Consider the following 14,845-nt stretch of genomic DNA (forward strand, 5'->3'; position numbering starts at 1 on the left):
AACATGTTAAACCTGGTCCTAATGTATTAAAGTTACTTACCTGGTTATTAGAAAAATGATACACTGTTTCCCTATCAGGATAATTCCTTTATCTGTGGGAAGTATATTTTTTATGGTGCATCCTGGAATCTGCCTCCTCTGGGCCAATAAAATAAACTTCACACTTATTTTTGCATGACATTTGCACAGACTCAACCTTTGCACTCTTGAATCTGTAAATCACATCTGACTCCAAGTTTCTGTAAAACATGGAGAATGTAATTTTTTAATTAGAAAGATTTACATAATTTCTAGAAGAGGAGAAAGATAATAATCTACAGAACTGCTATGGCATAACTAAAGTCCCTAGTATACATTGTGCATTCAACTATTCCTGTAAACATTTCTGTCAGTCACTTCTGAGTCACCCATAAATGTTAATAGTTATAATAAGCATTCAATGCAAATTTATATTTTTAATTGGATTCATTTCCATGCTTTGCTGTTTAGAATAATATCTGCTCTTGTCTTTCAGGAAATAGATTATATATTTATGTAACCTCTTTTCATTCTGTGCTTTTATTAGAATTGGTTTTGAAATTTTATCAAATGCATTTCAGTATCTATTCATGTGAGCATACCATAGCTCATTTAATTTCTTGCATTCTTGGAGTAAACCCTAGTTTGTTATCATATATTTTGATACATTATAATATTATAGCAGAGGCAAAGATTCTGAGAAAATGGTATTGCATGGAGAAGGCGATGGCACCCCACTCCAGTACTCTTGCCTGGAAAATCCCACGGATGGAGAAGCCTGGTAGGCTCTGGTCCATGGGGTCGTGAAGAGTCGGGCACGACTGAGCGACTTCACTTTCACTCTTCACTTTCATTCATTAGAGAAGGAAATGGTAACCCACTCCGGTATTCTTGCCTGGAGAATCCCAGGGACGGGGGAGCCTGGTGGGCTGCCATCTATGGGGTTGCACAGAGTCAGACACGACTGAAGTGACTTAGCAGCAGTACATCTTGCATCTGCATTGTCTTAGTTTGAGACAATTGAGAAGTGGTTGCCAAGACAGGCTTAAATTTGCACAAGACTTATTGAATGAAATGCTTTGTGAAGAATAAAAATGGTAGGTGCAAGAGTAAGCAGGAGACCCTTCACACCACAAGGTAGGTCTGATACTTGAGAATACATAGGAAGAACCTCTGTGTATACATAATTTGCTCATTAGAGAAGACCTGTTACTGAAGCAGTGAGCCCACACTAGTTCCCTCAGCTGTGCCAATTCATTGGTAGGAGCAGACTGGAGATTGGGGTTGAAAAGGGAACTGTGGCCTATAGTAAAGTAGTGGTAGATTCGGAAGGGCAATATCTGGAGCTGTCAGTCTCCTACGCTCTCTGAGGCAGGACATATAAGTAGAGTAGTTCATGAGTGATACACTCATCATTCAGCAAATCATCTATCTACCTTTGCAGCTTTGGGATTAGAGAGCAGTTGGGTTGAAATAAAACTCTTGATGAGCTTTAGTGGAGAGAGTTATTAGAACTTTTCTTCCCTGAGCGATATGCAAGAGCTGGGAGACCAGCACCAGAAAGCATCAGAGTCTTAGAATGCTGACTCCAGGAAGAGTTTGAGAAACAGAAATCTAAAAACTTCCATTTGTAAAATTGATATCAGACCTCTGGGAGACTTCTTGCCTTTCTTTTGCTTCTAATGTTGAGACAGAGCTAAAGGATTGATACAAGTTTACAAAAGCCTGAGGAAAGGAGAGTGTAAGGTACCAGGAAACAGGAAGCTTTCATTGTGGTCCATTAGCAAGGGAACATTTAGCTTCAGTGCTGCTTAATCAATGATCAACCGTAGTCAAAATTTTGCCCTCTGTTAATTACCAGGCATGTAGCGCATAATGTAGACCAACTGCCAATACTAACCATCAATGAAATATAAACAAAAATAATAATGAAGACACATATAAAGAGGTTCCTCCATAGGTAGAAGACATATGGCAAATACATCAATGAGTAAGCTAGAATTTAGAATTGCTGGAAGAAATAAATGACATTTGACAAAATCCTTAAGGGCTTCCCTGGTGGCTCAGATGGTAAAGAATCTGCCTGCAATGCAGGAGACCAGGATTTGCTTTCTGCGTCAGGAAGATCCCCTGGTGAAGGAAATGGCTACCCATTCCAGTATTCTTGCCTAGAGAATTCCATGGACAGAGGAGCCTGGCGGGCTCTAGCTCATAGGGTGACAGAGAGTCAGACATGACTGAATGACTAACACTTTCACTTTAAATTCACTTAAGATGATTTGATCATAGTGCACATGCACATAACTCTGGAAACAAATTTTTTTCTTTATTAATTTTACTTTATGTACATATATTTGAGTAATTCTTAATCTTTCTTTCATGACAGTGTAGTCATTGATCCATGCCTGTTTTTTGTTTGTTTGTTTGTTTTAGTGTACTGGTTTTCTTTATCTGTTTTTTTTTTAGTCAGTTTTTTTTTTTAAACTCACTTATCTAAGTGCAAAAAGCACCCACAAACCTACCACACAAATCAATCTGAGACCTTGATAATAACTTATGTAAACATATCGCTGCTCTCATTCCATCCACCTGGCTTCCTCTCAATGAAGTTAACATTTTTCTAAATGCAATATTCATCATTCGCTTATCTTCTTTTTACTTTTTAAAATAAGGCTTTATTGTTTTAATGGATTTCTCTGTTTTCTTTTCATTTTGTTGGGGGAGTGTGTAATTTCCTTGGCTCTGGCTCACTGCAGCAAAAATTTGGAGCGATGGATGTACCAGTGTTACAGGTCCGTGTTACAGCTCAGTTTTATTGGGGAAGCAAAGGAACATACATCCTCAAGGCGTGAGGGCAGGCTGACCCAAAAGTCTGAAGAGAAGCCCCTGGCTCAATTTTGGCTCCTCTTTTTATGCTTTTGTTTCCTCCCCCTGAGTCTGTCTTATGTAAATTGGGCTAGCCAGGAGGGCTGCTTGTTTTATCTGAGGTTCTTACTCCAGTCCTCAGACCTTTCTTTGTTTTATTCATGGACTTTCCCCTTTGTCTTTCAGCCACCGCCATTTTGGACTCCTTTTTCCTATTCTAGGACTTCCCTGGTGGCTCAGACAGTAAGGCATCTGTCTACCATGAGGGACACCTGGGTTCAAGCCCTGGGTTGGGAAGATCCCCTGGAGAAGGAAATGGCAATCCACTCCAGTACTATTGCCTGGAAAATCCCATGGACAGAGGAGCTTGCTAGGCTACAGTCTATAGGATTGCAAAGAGTCAGACATGACTGAGTGACTTCACTTTCACTTTCACTTTCCTATTCTAGTTACCTAACAATTTTAACTAAAAATGTTTACATGCACATAAATTTTAGTAAATATGGTCTTAAGTAAACATAGCAAATGTTGGATGTAACATTTGTCTATTGGAAATTCACAATGTACTTCCTTTTATTAATATGATGAAAACTGCAGTTTGCAACAAGTCCTTTCTAATTTTGTTAAACACAATGCAACAACCTTATTACTCTAAGTGAAGCTGAATTTGGCCTCTGTACCTGAATACCAAATCAAATTTTGGAGACAGTTTTGGATGAAGTAGAAAAGACTAACTTTATCGCCTTGCCAAGGGCTTCCCAGGTGATGTTAGTGGTAAAGAACATACTTGCTAACTCAGGAGACATAAGATGTGCTGGTTCAATCCTTGGGTCAGGAAGATCCCTTGGAAAAGGAAATGGCAAGCCACTTCAGTATTCTTGCCTGGAGAATCCATGGATGGAAGAGCTTGGAGGACTACAGTCCACAGGGTAGCAAAGAGTTGGACATGACTGAAGCGACTTAGCATGCACACCAGGCAAAGGGGGCCACAGCAGACTAATATCTTCCATGCTATGTGTTCTGACCTGGAGGGGGTTGTTAGGAGTGAAATAGAGTAAAGCAAAGCCATGGTTCAAAGAGGGCGTGATCAGCTCATGAATATTCCTCTGGTTGGCTGGTCGTGAGGTAAGTTGGAGTCAGTAGCGTCAGTTTATGATATCATCATCAGAACCGATGGTCTTCTGGTTCTAATCTGTTCAGGGTCTCCATGCTTATGAACAGCATACCATTAATTTCTTTCACCACGTGGGAGTTTCATTAAATGCAAAATAGCTCAAATATATTTCTATGTATATCCCTTGAAGGGAAATTATGACTCCATCCCAAGGCTGCTCAATTGTTTCTTGACTGCTGCTGCTGCTAAGTTGCTTCAGTTGTGTCAGACTCTGTGCGACCCCATAGACGGCAGCCTACCAGGCTCCTCCATTCCTGGGATTCTTCAGGCAAGAATACTGGAGCGGGTTGCCATTTTCTTCTCCAATGCCTACAATGCATGCTAAGTCACTTCAGTCGTGTCGGATTCTGTGTGACCCCATGGACAGCAGCCCACTGGGATCCTCTGTCCACGGGATTCTCTAGACAAGAATACTGGAGTGGGTTGCCATTTCCTTCTCCAGTTTCTTGACTATTCCTCCCTTATCACCCTATCTCCTCCCTTCCCTAATTAACATCTATTTGAACCTGCACCTTGGAGGTCTGGGAAGGTTATGGAGGCTTAATGAAGGCTATTTCCTCTAATCAAGAAATGGAGGACACAGAAAGCCTTTTCTGCCCAGAAGCCCCACAGAGTTCTGTTCTGTGTCATAACTACCGCACTTCCTATAACAATTCCTCCTGCAAAGGCCTAGGCAACATTAGTAAATGGTGCCATTTACTTGTCTCAGTTCCTATTCTTTATGGCTTTTGCTTCAGATTTTCTCTAGCAACTTCCAGCTTCAAACTTTAATACCTCCTTCCTCACTCAGTAAGAAAATCTCTCTTCTGACTTCAGAAAGAAGATAAATTTGTTATAAATGAGTCCTGATGCTATATCTTCTAAACTATTTTCCTTTCCTTTTCTCTTATTAGAGTTGTCTTCCATGAGTAAAAGTTTGCCTTTTTTGTACTATTGAAAACATTTCTTCCATTATCCCAATATTATAACATTTCTTCCATATATTCCAGAATATACAACTATAGTCTGTAGTTTAACGATATTCAGTCATAACTTTACTCTTCTTTGGGCTTCCATTGTGGCTCAGCTGGTAAAGAATCTGCCTGCAATGCAGGAGACCTGGGTTCAATCCCTGGGTTGGGAAGATCCCCTGGAGAAGGGAAAGGCTATCCACTCCAGTATTCTGGCCTGGAGAATTCCATGGACACAGTCCCTGGGGTCACAAAGAGTAGGACACCACTGATCGACTTTCACTTACTCTTCTTTACTGGGTTACTTCACAATGACCTAAATACATTCAGTTTTCCTTACATCTTTAAGATTCTGTTTCAACCCATGATTCTTGAGCCAGTCAACACATAGCTTTTAAGCTCTCTGTCATGTTTAAAAGAGATGGCTCTTATCTCTTGGATGGAATCCATGCAGTAGGAAAAATCAACAGTAAAAATTAAAATTTGCAAATTTTATCTGTGCAAAGTCCTAATAAAGAGAAATTATGGTGTTACACTGACAGTTTCAGAGGAAAATTATTTGGGTTAGTGTACAAATAGTCTTCTATGAGAAAGTGCATTCATTGTTAATTAAACTTGGATCAAATTAAATAATCAAATGCTAAATAGACTCTGGAACTTCACCAGATTTTACACCTGGAATAGAGTTATTACAATCAAAGCACAATGGAGTAAGGATATGCATTGCAAGGGAACCTGAGAGTTCAGGAATGATCTTTGTGTTACCACTCTGCCTTTGTCTCTAAGTCTTTAGACACCATCAGCATTAGGACAAAGCACCTCACCCTGAGGAAGCTCAGAGTCAGCAGGAGATAGAGTGCTCATAATGGGCTGTGCATAGGTGCATTTTAGCTACACAGGCAGCTTTAATCTTAAAATTCCCTGCCCAACCCCCAGGCACATCCAAATCCTGGTACAAACATAAATCTACTTACAAAACAATTACAAAACAATGCAGACAGATAGATACATCTTGTTCCCAAACTACTCACAGACCCATAATTACAGGATGCCATTTTAGTTTGGCTTCAAAGAGAAAGAGGAAGATAATCATGGTGCTACAAATACAAACAAACCTCTAGACCAAGAAGCATGTGGACTATGCCAGCAACACAGATGGAAAATGCTGCAGGAAATGAGGAGGCTGATTTGTTCTGGGGGAAGTTGAGAAAGAAGCAACTGTTGAAAGGGAGACAATTCTTCATTTTTTTTTGAAACTCTTTTTACAAAGGAGCATCTTTAAGCTACACTGGGCACTTACTGGAAGTCAATAAATGATAAATAATTGCCCTAATAACCTTCAAGTAGAAATTGTATAGGTAAAAGTCGAACAGTCTAAAAAATTTAATCTTAATAGAGAACACTGGGCTTTGTCCAGCTCTTTTTGGAAAGAGATATTATGTGATCAATTCAATTTATTAGTCTAGAAAATATGAATGTTAAAAAAAAAGAGGTTGGAAGGTAATTTCTGAGGAAATGCAAGGTTGAGGAAAATAAAACTTGTGAAGAAAAAGGCTACCCAGAATGTGTTTCTTATTGTTTATTGACTATTTTAAGAATGTTAATATGCTCAAATATGTGACTTGGAATATTTGAATAATCCTATTCAAATATGAATGCCTATTCCCAAACTCTTGAAAGATATCCAACTTCTCAAATGTTGTCAAGCTTATGTGTTTTGCAATATAATTTCTTTTTTAATTTGTTATTTCCCAAATGAGATGTTAATAAAAACTTTGAAAATGAGGCCAAGTTAGATCAAATACCTACTTTTCCCAAGGGCTAGAAATAATAGATGTCATGGTGGGGAGGCAAGTATATTGATAGTAAAGATAGAGTGGCACTATGAAAATCATTAAGCTATAAAAAGAGCAAGTAGAATGCTCTTGCAAACTCCTTTTGTGTTCCAGTAACTCCAGAGGATAAAATGCCAATATGTATTTCTTTCAAGGGTTCAAATAGTTGTTAATTAGCTATTGGAGTATTTTTAAATGAAAATCTAGTTTCATGAGTCATATTCTACCACATGAAAAAAAGGCATGGCATAAAATGACAATGATGACAAATTGGAGGAAACAAGTGTGGAAGGGGATGATGACATAGAGCATTATTTTCAATGTCAATATTTGGCTGAATGTAAGCTGCAATGACTCTGGCTGTATATACTGTAAAACAAGAGCATGCAGTGCAAAGGCCTAGACATAAACCTTAACTACTTACCATCTTGCATTAACTTGATAGTTTTTAAAATTGGATATTGCATTTTAGAAAGAAATTTGTTATATTTAGAATTCTATAGCAACATTTTGTATAAAATATACTGGATGCAAACTCTCATGTATTCATTTGCTACTCTAGACTTTGGGTCTTGTGAACTGCTTCTTCATATAGCAGCTGTGAAATGTATCAGCACGGTGACTGAAAGATACAGGTGTTTAGAACATTTTAGTAAGAGAGCAACTAAAGTAATTATCAAGTCAGCTTGCACAAGTGATTCTTTTGTCACTTTGTAGTAGAAACATCATCTCTTGTATTAACTGAAAATGCCTTTTAAAAGTTGACCCTCACATATTAGTAAAGAGTTAAAAATATCTCCCAAACTTATCATTGATGTTAAAATTATGATTTCATCTGACAATTTTTGCATTCAGTTCAGTCACTCAGTCATGTCTGACTCTTTGCTACCCCATGAACTGCAGCACGCCAGGCCTCCCTGTCCATCACCAACTTCCAGAGTCCACCCAAACCCATGTCCATTGAGTCAGTGATGCCATCCAACCATACCATCCTATGTCGTCCCCTTCTTCTCCTGCCCTCAATCTTTCCCAACATCAGAGTCTTTTCCAATGAGTCAGCTCTTTGCATCAGGTGGCCGAAGTATTGGAGTTTCAGTTTCAACATCAGTTGTGATTGTTAAAAGAAACTTGCTAATATCAAGACAGTTTATCCCTAGACCCTTAGCAAAATTTTAACTTCACCTGAAAAAAAATTCTGGTTTTAAAGAGTATAATTATAGAATTATAATCATACACAGGATCCCTGTTCACATTCATTTGTTTTTGTTTTTGTTGTCGTTTGTTTGTTTTCTCTTTGTATAGAGCAGTTGCATCAACACTCAGTTGCATTGGAATCCCTTGGGATGCTCTTTAAATGAACCAATATCCGAGCTCCACCCCTAATAACCAGAAACAGAATCATGCATATGGGATCTAAGAACTTTTCTGTTGGTGTCCACTATCTCTTTGGATGATCTTGATGTGTGGGGGAGATAGAAAACCAGAGACAAAGAAAAGTGACATACATTAACTCTTAAAAGAAAGTATTTTCTTTCAAATTCACTCTTGAAATCAAGTGAATTTTCCTTATGTAATTTTCCTCATTTATAAATAGACATAAATCATTTTGGAAAATGGGTGTGGCTGGGCCATGTTGCCATTACAAGATCATATAGTAAACCTTTATTTTAAATGAATGGAGAATTTAAGAACTGGATACTTTAGACAGTATTTATTTATTGAAATAGCAGCTTTGCTACAGTGATATTGATTTAACACAAGAAGTATTACTTTTTTAATTGAAGAAATGTGTCATCCTAAAACTGCTACTGCTGCTAAGTCGCTTCAGTCGTGTCTGACTCTGTGCGACCCCATAGACGGCAGCCCACCAGGCTCCCCCATTCCTGGGATTCTCCAGGCAAGAACAGCCATTTCCTTCTCCAATGCATGAAAGTGAAAAGTGAACGTGAAGTTGCTCAGTCGGTGCAAATGCTTACTTGACTTTCAAATATAAATAAACTCTACTTAGTGTAAAACATATCTGTCTTGTTTCTTTATTTAACATTTAATGTAACAAGCCAGAAAATGTTTCAAATAGTATTTCAAAAGATTTTATAATGACAGTTCTCTACACAAAACTATATTAAGAAGAAAATATTTCATGTTTCCCATGCTGTAATGGGACATTTTATTATGTTTAAACAAAAAGGTTCTGGATAAATGAGATCTCCTGCTAAAGAGAATCCTATTGAAAAAACAGTAGAAACCTGTCAATAATGCCCGTGAGTCCTATAAAATGTTTTTATTTCTTTCATGGTAGGTTATGCTTCATCAGATTGCTTAATCCAGGCTGCAGTTCACGTCGCCATTCTGAAACAGCTCACTGATCAGTAATTTCACTTCTAGCTGTGGCATAACGACCACAAATGCAGGTTCTTCTGGGCACTGGGATTTGTTTTGCATAAATCAAATTTAAAAAATCATTTCCAAATGAGATTAATTTAAATGATTTTTCAAAGAGATATGAAACTAGGGTTGGAGTGTTTTTCTAGGTATAAGACCAAAATTGTCACTTGGTGGTTAGGGATTTCACCGGGGGTGGGGGGTTGAGGGGGGGTGGGAAATGACACTGTAGGAGAAATCAGGTGCTTCCCACATTGGCTTTAATATTTCTTTAAAATGACATTGGAAAGAGAATGACACATTACAGATTTACTGAATTTTTCAGTTGTGCTTTAGGAGACTTGCATTTTTTTTTCCATTAGGCTGAGTGGCTTAGCACAGTAAGATATAACTGAGTCTGCCCTCAAAAAGGTATTAGAACAAAAGTGGAAAAGGGAGGGGTATTATCTACTAGAAGATTACTGCCATTCTCTTTTCTAGAATAAGAGTTTTTCATTGGACTTTGTTTTCATATGCTTTTGATGAGAGAAGTCTGTGTGTGTGTTGAAACGTTTTGGTTATTTTTGTCACAGCAAGAAGATTTAAATGTTCACATATAGAATAATTCTTGAGTCTGTAAAATATTGTTTGGCTTTAAGATTATATTCTTTAAAAAGTTTTTAGTCTTTTACTAAATGGCACATATTGTTTATATAAGGAATTCAAGTATTTTCTAAAGTAGCTGTAAAAATAACATAGTGATGAGTAATTTTTGATTAGTTTTTTTCTTTAATGATCACTATTTCTAATGTCAGAGAAGACAATGGCAACTCTTCTATACATTTCTCAGTAGATTTCACTTAGATAACTTCTAAATTTATAAAAAACCCAAGTTTCTAAATTTCTGCCATGGATAAAAATAGTCACTTTTGAAAGATCATGACTTTTTAAAAATGTATAAAGCTATGCAAATATTGTGGCTGAGAGTTAAATAGCCAGAGTATAGCTAAGATTGAATTATTTTAGTTTTGAGAATATTTAGTAGATACTTTAAAGTTAAAAGTCAAAATAGCAAGACTGATAGGTCATAAAATTAGACGATTTTTCCCCGCAGGTGTCAAAATTCCAGTCTGTGTAGATTCTCGGGCATTAAGTATTCTATTTTTCTCTTGGTTACCTGACAGCCCTTTTCTGCGCTCCACTCCCTGTTCTATGCAAAACTCACCACTCTCAATTCAGTCTTCCTTTTGAGGAGAAGAGTCACTTATAAAACTTTTGGTCCTAGAATCTGAAACGTTAGTTATTTTATACTATGTGATTGATATATATTATACTTCATTTATTAGAAGGCTAAAATTTCCCAGGTATTAGATGCTAAATTTGAAAAGGAGACTAGGCAATGATAGAATAAATTTCTCAATGTATTAATGCCAATTTTCTTATAAGAACTTTAGCACAATCATTATATACGGCACAAATAACAGTAGGTCTTACTGAATTACAAAAAAAAATCAAAACTGTGAGTGTGTGTGAATTACTTCAAATGATGGCTAAAGTTTGTCAGGAGTTAAAATTTTTGATCAAATAAAAAATTATTTTCCTACTTGTATTTTAAATGTAAACTTAGTTTTCTTCACAACTAGCTTTAATGGGCTCAAAGGTATTCTAATACTCTCTAGATATCTTAAAAGAATATATGAGAATAAAATGCACTATACTTACGTTTGAAAACTTTTTTTTTTTTTTTACTTCTTTGGCAACAAAATAAATTAAGTATTAGAAGGTGAGTTTTGCTCTTCTTATTAATTTTTATGCTTTAAATGTCTTTATATTTTTTCCCTTGCTTCTCTGCTATTCAAATAAAGGTCAAAAGAATCATTCATAGCTCTGCTTAATAACTAATACATCACAAGTGGATTAAATTCAATTCATAAAAACGAAATCAGTTCAGTTCAGTTCAGTCGCTCAGTCATGTCTACCTCTTTGCAACCCCATGAAATGCAGCATGCCAGGACTCCCTGTCCATCACCAGCTCTCGGAGTTTACCCAAACTCATGTCCATCGAGTCGGTGATGCCTTCCTGCCATCTCATCCTCTGTCGTCCGCTTCTCCTCCTGCCCCCAATCCCTCCCAGCATCAGAGTCTTTTCAAATGAGTCAGCTCTTTTGCATGAGGTGGCCAAAGTACTGGAGTTTCAGCTTCAGCATCAGTCCTTCCAATGAACACCCAGGACTGATCTTCTTTAGGATGGACTGGTTGGATCTCCTTGCAGTCCAAGGGACTCTCAAGAATCTTCTCCAACACCACAGTTCAAAAGCATCAATTCTTCTGCACTCAGCTTTCTTCACAGTCCAACTCTCACATCCATACATGACCACTGGAAAAACCATAGTGAAGTCGCTCAGTCATGTCCAACTCTTTGCGACCCCATGAACTGCAGTCCACCAGGCTCCTCTAGCCATGGTATTCTCCAGGCAAGAATACTGGAGTGGGTTGCCATTTCCTTCTCCAATAGCCTTGACTAAATGGACCTTGTTGGCAAAGTAATGTCTCTACTTTTGAATATGCTATCTAGGTCATAACTTTCCTTCCAAGGAGTAAGTGTCTTTTAATTTCATCACTGCAATCACCATCTGCAGTGATTTTGGAGCCCCCAAAAATAAAGTCTGACACTGTTTCCACTGTTTCCCCACCTCTTCCCCATGAAGTGATGGGACCAGATGCCGTGATCTTCGTTTTCTGAATGTTGAGCTTTAAGCCAACTTTTTCACTCTCCACTTTCACTTTCATCAAGAGGCTTTTTAGTTCCTCTTCACTTTCTGCCATAAGGGTGGTGTCATCTGCATATCTGAGGTTATTGATATTTCTCCCGGCAATCTTGATTCCAGCTTGTGCTTCTTCCAGCCCAGCGTTTCTCATGATGTACTCTACATATAAGTTAAACAAAATAAAATCAGATAATATTCATAACAATTTTAAGTAGCAGAACTCATATCATTGATAATTCTGTCACATTAACTTCCAGTTTAAAAAAAAAATCCAGTTTACGTCCATATAATGCCTGTTTTAAGAAAGATATTTTGTTTACTTTGTTATGCCTCTTTTATGAGGCCAAATATCTTCATATTTGTAGGCTAGAGACTTATATAATGCAATTCATTTATATTTTTCTCCAAGTTTTAAAACCAAATTTTAAGAATATTGTCTTGATTCCTAAAATACCTCGACATTTCTTCAGGTTAAAAACAACACACTTCACTTTACAAATTTTCCCATTTGCCAGATCAGTCACATGGAAGTCAGGGGAAGGAAGAGGAAATGTCTGGGGGTATCCTTTTTGTCTTCACCACACTTAGTGTATATGAAATTCACATTGGTGATGTATTCAAAGACACAGGTATTAAAATGAATTGTGTAAAACAAATAGCCAGTGGGAACCTGCTGTATAGCATGGGGAGCTAAGCCTGGTCTCTGTGATAACCTAGATGGGTAGAATTGGGAGAGGCGGTAGTCAAAGAGGGAGGGGATATATGTATAATTATAACTGATATGATATAAAATAGTCACATCTAAAATATACTTTTATTGATTTTTCTCTGAATTACAAATAATACAATGAATTTGTATTTTATTTGTAAAGTTACAGAAAAGCATCAAGATTCTTTTTTGACTACTTTAGTGTCTCCATTTTTTATCTTAAATGTATAGATACATGACAACATTAGAGAAATAGGGACACAAAGGAAGAAAAAACACACATGAGAAATTTAAAAATCCAGCTAGCAAAGGTTAAATGAATTTCTATCATTACTGAACCATTAGTTTAGTAACTAATGAATAAATAATGTTCATTAAGAAGCAAGTTGATAAAAAACTAAAAGGCTACAATTAAAAGCAATGGTTAATATACTTTGAAATATAGTGATAATATTATTAACTTATTTGTTTCTTTTAATGTTATCTCAAAATATATAACCTGCCTCATGAGGTCAGCAGTCACAAAAGAATATCATACTTTGGACTGTTACTTCATTAAACATATCTTCTGTCTCTCTGAATCCATCAGTGAGATAAATTTCAAATAGTCTATGTGTCACACAGATAATACTGTGTATTCACCATGTTTTCCTCTTCTTGGGTATAGAGCAGGGTGACATTTTCTAGCATTCCATGTGACTAATCTAGCAAATGGAATAAAATCACACTTGAACAACAGACGTGCTTCCTACAGATCTCTCATCTCTGCACCAGTGACCACAGATCATCATTTAAATTCTCAGAGGACTTATACAGCACCCTGAATCTCTGAGAGAGTCACGTGAAGTAGAGTGGCCCCTCCTGCATCCACCCATCCAGCAGAATGGAATATATGGAATGAGTGATAAGTACATTTTTCCTGCATTGGGTCAATGAGCTTTAAGATTTAATTGGTAATCAGAGCACAAAATAGGCTATCTAACTTATACAGCATGTAGCCCAAACATAGTCCTCAAATTAAGTAAAAAAGCCAGCTAATAGCATTTCTGTTACACTGTAAAAAAGAACAAAAATCACCAAATCTGAGTGTGTTAATGTCAGTTCCTCAATTGTAACAAATATGTCACTCTGGTGGGAGATGTTGATAATGGAAAAGATTCAATACTGGAGACATGAGTAAATGGGAAATCTCTGTTTTCCATTCAATTCTTCTCTGAACCTACAGCTGATCTAAAAAATAAAACAGTAGAAAGATTATTTTAATAACCTTTAAATAAAAAATTTAATTTATTCAAATAAACTTTAAATAAAAATTTTAATAATCTTTACAAATAAAGCTTATAGAAAAGATTTATCAAGGTTTGTAAATTTTAAATTTAGGGAATATCAGTTATAACATTTTTAATTGCTTTTTAATTGTTAATAACAATTATTGATTTATTCCTAATTTTACAAGCTATACATGTTTATTGCTGACAACTAGAAATACACAAAAGCATAAATCAAAAAGTAAAAGTTACCCATAGTCTCTAACTCCCAGAAAAGAATCACTATTAGCATTTTGATTTCACTTGATTTTTATACTTACTAAGCAATTTTAAAATTTCTATGCTATTAAATATTCTAATAAAATTTACTGTTACATAGTTTTAAAAATTATATTGATGTATTAAAATTTCCTGATGGATATTTAACTTTATTAAAATTTCTTGCTGTTTTACAAAATGCCAAAATGAAGTTGTGTATATACTCTGTGAATACATGTCATTATATTTATAGTAAGAGTGATTATCATAAAATTTAAGAAGCAGTTTAAATACTTAGGTACACTGTTCTCTTAGGCAAATATGCTCATTATGTAAGTTGTTTTCATGATCAATTATAATACAGTCATACTTCAATAATATGCAACTAGTATATTTTTATTTTTTGAGAAATATCATGTCTCACATTTTTTACTAATTCCATGTTACCATTCCATATTACCATTAATAGCATTTGCATTAATCAAATGTGACTTCTAAGTAATGTCTACTTGTCACTAACAACACCCAAAAATATATCACTAACTGTTCTATTTTACAGTGACTACATAAATCATGAATGGTGTTGTTTTTTGACATTATTTTCAAAGCAGATCCATTTCAGATAAAACATCTTTAATT

Source organism: Ovis canadensis, chromosome 17, assembly GCF_042477335.2.
Source record: "Ovis canadensis isolate MfBH-ARS-UI-01 breed Bighorn chromosome 17, ARS-UI_OviCan_v2, whole genome shotgun sequence".
In the NCBI taxonomy this organism is placed as follows: domain Eukaryota; kingdom Metazoa; phylum Chordata; class Mammalia; order Artiodactyla; family Bovidae; genus Ovis; species Ovis canadensis.